The 5,208-nt window shown below is 41.7% G+C and overlaps 1 protein-coding gene and 1 pseudogene across 1 annotated transcript in view; both read right to left on the bottom strand.

Moving 5' to 3' along the window:
- The window catches only part of GABRA5 (gamma-aminobutyric acid (GABA) A receptor, alpha 5), a 157,662-nt gene that overhangs the window by 67,534 nt on the left and 84,920 nt on the right, over positions 1–5,208 (bottom strand). The gene's annotated exons all lie outside the window — the stretch shown is intronic.
- LOC102831340 lies at positions 935–2,450 on the bottom strand (annotated as a pseudogene).

The raw sequence follows: 5,208 nt of genomic DNA on the forward strand, positions 1-5,208 counted from the left end.
AAGAGTATAACTCTTCATAGTATTCTCTTATTATCCTTCTGATTTCCTTTGGCTCCACTGTGACATTGTCCATGTGGTTTCTAATGCATGTTATTTGTGTCTTGTCCCTCTTTTCTTTTGTTAGGTTTGCCAATGGTCTGTCAATTTTGTTAATCCTCAAAGAACCAGCTTCTTATCCTGTTGATTCTTTCTATAGTTTTTCGGTTTTATAACTCATTTTTCTGCTCTTATCTTTATTATTTCTTTTGTTGGTTGTAGGTTCTCTCTGTTGGTCTGTTTCTAATTGTTGTAGATGCTATGTTAATGTGTTAATTTTGGCTTTTTCTTTCTTTTGGATGTGTGCCTTTATTGCAATAAATTGTCCTTTAGAGTGTTGCTTTAAGTTGTTGTTTTTGTTACGTGCCATGGAGTTGGTTCCGACTCATAGCGACCCGGTACAGGTTTTCCAAGGCTGTAAATCTTTACAGGAGCAGAAAACCTCATCTTTCTCCCACAGAACAGCTGGTAGTTTCGAACTGCTGACTGTGAGATTGGCAGCCCAATTAGTAGCCACTACGCTACCAGAGTATCACCATACAAATATAAAATATGTTGTAGCATACCTAAAATGCATAGGATATTATTTTTGTTTTTTGTTTTCTTATTGACACAAACATTTATTGGTACTCTATGCAGCAAATTAGTTGAATGTGAGGTTTTGGATAGCCTGAATTCACCATTTTCTGTGGATAAAAGTACTGTCTCATTTACAAATGGGCATTTCTCTTTGGTATCCATTAGGTTTTTGCCCAGATATTGGCCTTAAATAAACAACTTGGTTTCCATTAAACAAAATTAAATGATTCCATGGAGAGTGATTGTATGATTACCGAATGCATTTGATGTTAAATGCCATTAAAGTGCTGCTTGATCATCTCTGTCAGTCTGTGCTAATTTAGACAGAAAGGGCTGGGATTTTATAAACCCCAAGAGTCTTATCTGAACAGTCTGCATTTAAAAGTTGTTCTTTAGCCTGGTAAAAGGGTGTCCATGAAGCTGTGGACCTCTGCATTCTTGTCTCTGCTGGTTGATAACAACCACCTTTCCAACTGTCATCTTTCATGTTACTGTAGGTCTGAGGAGCTGGCAAGGATCCGTGAACAGGCTGTACAAGTTTTCTGCGAGGCATTGGTATGCCCCCAGCAGAAGGGGCTCTAGGTCTGGGCGAGCCATTCCTCATTATAGTTGTCCCTGCAAGTTTGATTACAGAGTTGTTGTTGTTAAGTGCTATATAGTTGGTTACAACCCATAGTGACCCTGTATAGGGTTTCTGAGGAGCAGCTGGTGAGCTTGAACTGCCAACCTTGCAGTTCAAATGGCTTTGCGGTCTGGTGCATTAACCCACAGTGCCTCACCAGGTTACAGAGTAGCACTGTTGATTTTGCTGGGAGGAATTGCTGGGACTGTGTTCTGAATTATGGGAGGCCCAGGTGAGGTGGTGGTTTGTGTGAGCTGTGTTATTTCTTGGCTACCAGGAGTACCAGTGCCATGGTTACAAAATGCTTTTACTGGTTGCTGGAGAGTCAAAGGAGATGGTGCTGCTGGGGAGCGGAATTTGCCCGGAGAAGTTATGACTGAAGCCTGAGGTTGCATACGAGGTATTCCTCCAGTTGGCATCTGAAAATTGGAGTCACTTCTACTGCTTTTCACTGAGTCAACATGTGTATTAGATGTTCGGGGCAGGTTTGGAAGACTGCATCTTAGTTTTTCTTCATTTTTAACATTGCTTGTCTGCAAATCTATAGGATGACCTTGAAGTGAAAGGTAAGGTTGCTATAAGCAGCTAATCATAGGCTGTAGGGACACTCTACTATACTTCATTCCTGGAGCGGGAGATTGCAAACGATGTGAATTTTTAGGTGATGGTCGAGGTGAATTGCTGGGGGGTGGTGGTGAAAAACTGTTAACAGCAGGGTATACTTCATGATGCAGACTGTCATCTTCATCATCTAGATTTTGTGAATCAAGTTCCTGATCACTAAAAGTATCCCGTCTTGTAGAATTGGAAGATGAACCAGAACTGTGCTGAGACATAGTGGCTGCACATTCTTGCCAGAGAATTTCTTCCTGCATCTGAGCTAGAATCTGTACATCGGTCACATCTTGTAGCTTATAATTGGACCCAACTGAGTATTCATCTAATTCTGAAGCAAGTAGCTCACTGTCTATGGAGGACTGAGGACTGAGTGTAGGATTTCTGTCTGATGAACTTTTGAAATTACCTGAATTTCCAGGAAGTATAAGACTACAGGAGGTTGCACTGGGGTTGAGGATGGAGAATTAAAACCACTGCTCTGTGTGCTACTTGTATTGGGACTGTAAGGACTTGTATAACTCACAGAGTTGAAAGAATTGTTATAGAAACTTTGCCTCTTGAGAGCTGACATGGTTTGATCAAGTTTGTGGATAAAAGAAAGACCCCCAACGAGATAGTTTGGCCAAGTGGCAACATTGACGGACTCAAGCGTGGCAACAGTAGTGAGGATGGGCAATGTTTTGTTCTGGTATGCATAAGTTTGCTATGAATTGGTATTGACTCGATGACACCTAACAAGAAAACACCCTGAAGGAGTTCACTCATTGAACTTAAAACCAAATATTAGAGTTATGCTTAAAAAACGAAACATATTTCCAGTTTGGGTGGCAGCAAAGACAGCCAGGTAAGAAAGGAGTCCATGGGGGAGGGATTGAAAACCCAGAGAAGCTGTGCTCATGGAATACCATCAGAGCTCTGGATCTATCATAAGGTACAGGGCATTAGTCTCCCGCAAGCACAAGTGGAAAAATCATGGTGTAAAGGAAATTACTGAGAGTTAGGAATCACTCCAGATGGGACTCCCTCTGCGGCTACAGTTAGACTGGCACAGGGAACCTGTGCTAAACATGGTGCAGTGACATTTGCAAAAGGAGGTGTGTGTGGGAGGTTCTACACATTTTTTCCTCCAGTTCCCTGCTGTGCCTTCTTTGCCCAGCCTGGACACCTTCAGGTGGGTGGGTGCGCACTCCCCCAAAAAAAGTCCAGGGCTGACCCCACAGTTTTCTCACGACACAGAGAGAAAGAGCTTGGTGGCTGTTTATGACTTCAGCCTGTGGGTCCCAGCCCTAAAGTTAACTTGTGCAGGACCCTTTACTCCTGTCTATCCAGCAAGAAGAAACCTGGTCTGGCCTGACAGACAAACCGTATGAACAATCTGTAAAACTCCAACATAAAAGGACGCAACTATCTCCAGAATTACACTGTGCACATGCAAATACCTAACTGACCTTCAGAGACAAAAATAGTAGACAATATTTCTCCCATTAACTTCTCAATATCTATCTGAGAACCTCTACAGTGGTGACTAGAAGAGGGGCCTGAGTGAGTGGACACCCCCACCCACTGCTGGAGGATGCTATGGTGCACACACTGCCTGTGTAGCAAGGCAACTGGACAGTCGGTCACAGTTTTATTTTTGTTTAAAAGTGGTTATTTTTGTCTCTGCTTTTATATTACTTCTGCTTTTGGGCCTTTTGATCACACATTTTTCCTGGAGGTGGGAGCTTTTTCTCCCTATGCTACCCAAAAAGAGACAGCAATCATGGCCATATAGCCAAGCTACAAGCATACCCCATAATATGCCACCATTTAGACAAGAGCCAATAACAGTTGTTACACATTACATGTGAAAAAGAAAGCCTATCTCCTGATCATATCCACGAGGAGACACCCAGTAAGCTTAATAACTCAACAACAAACATCCATTTAAGCATTAAAAATCCACAAAACTATTAGAAATGAAAAGCAAAACACAACAAACAATCACAAAACATGTCCAAAAACAGAAGACAGTAACTGAGACTAATGAGCTGGAGACAGACAAAGGTTCTCCAGTAGAGGAAGAACAGGTTTTGGATTGCCTGAGAAGGAATTCAGAAGAATGATATGGAAACAATTCAAATGCTCCAAAAAGGGGTGGAGGGAAACAAGAAAGAAGTCAGGTAAGTATTACTATAGCAATCAAACAAGATTGATACAGCATTGGAAACAATTAAAAACCTGCAAAAAGAGGCCCAGATGATTGATAATAAAATAGCAAAAATGGACAATACACTGAAAAGGGAAAGGAGCAGAATAGAAGAGATGGAAGCCAGAACTAGCGAGCTGGAAGACAAATCTGTCAATACTGCTAAGATAGAAGAGCAAGCAGAAAAAAGGAAAAAAAAATCTGAAGAGTCTAAGGTTCGTGCTGGATAACATGAAGAGGAACAACTTAAGAATTATTGGCATTCCAGAACAGGAAGAATCACTGAAGTCCACAGAGGGGATAGTTGAAGAACTTCTGGAAGACAATTTCCCTAACATCTTGAAAGATGAGAAGATAAATATTCAAGAATCAGAACATGCCCCAGGAAGGGTAGACCCCAAAAGAAAAGCACCAAGACAAATAATAATCAAGCTCTCCAAAATCAAAGACAAGGAAAGAATCCTAAAAGCAGCCAGGGAGAAGAGAAGTGTCACTTACAAAGGCAAGCAAATCAGATTAAGCTCTGACTTCTCAGCAGAAACCATGCAGGCAAGAAGGCAATGGGGAGACAAAAGAAAACAACTGCCAACCAAGAATCACCTATCCAGCAAAACTGTCAATCAAATACGATGGTGCAATCAAAACACTGGAAGAGAAACAGAATCTAAGAGATTATGTCAAAACCAATTCAGCACTTCAAAACATCCTATAGAGGGTTCTTTGGACTGAAAACCAACAAGAACAGACAACAATCAGAGATTGACAGGTGTGGCAACATCACCTGGAACTCAGTTGACAACAGAGTTCAGAACAGAACAAATCTGCAACAACGAATTCAAAGGAGCTGGGAGGTCAACTGAAGATAAAAATAAAATCAATGTCAAAGAAGGTATAAATGTAAGAACAGAGACCCAGTTGATGAGGATGTCAGGTAGATTATAGGATACTATTGTTGTTGTTTGTTGTTGTTAGGGGCCATCGAGTCGGTACCGACTCATAGTGACCTTATGCACAGCAGAATGAAACACTGCCCAGTCCTGGGCCAACCTCACTATGTTGCCTCACTTGAGTCCAACGATGCTGCCACTGACCAAACCATCTCGGTAGGGTTCTTCCTCTTTTTCTCTGACCCTCCACCTTACCAAACATGATATCCTTCTCCAGC

Source organism: Chrysochloris asiatica, unplaced genomic scaffold, assembly GCF_000296735.1.
Source record: "Chrysochloris asiatica unplaced genomic scaffold, ChrAsi1.0 scaffold00044, whole genome shotgun sequence".
Taxonomy (NCBI): Eukaryota; Metazoa; Chordata; class Mammalia; order Afrosoricida; family Chrysochloridae; genus Chrysochloris; species Chrysochloris asiatica.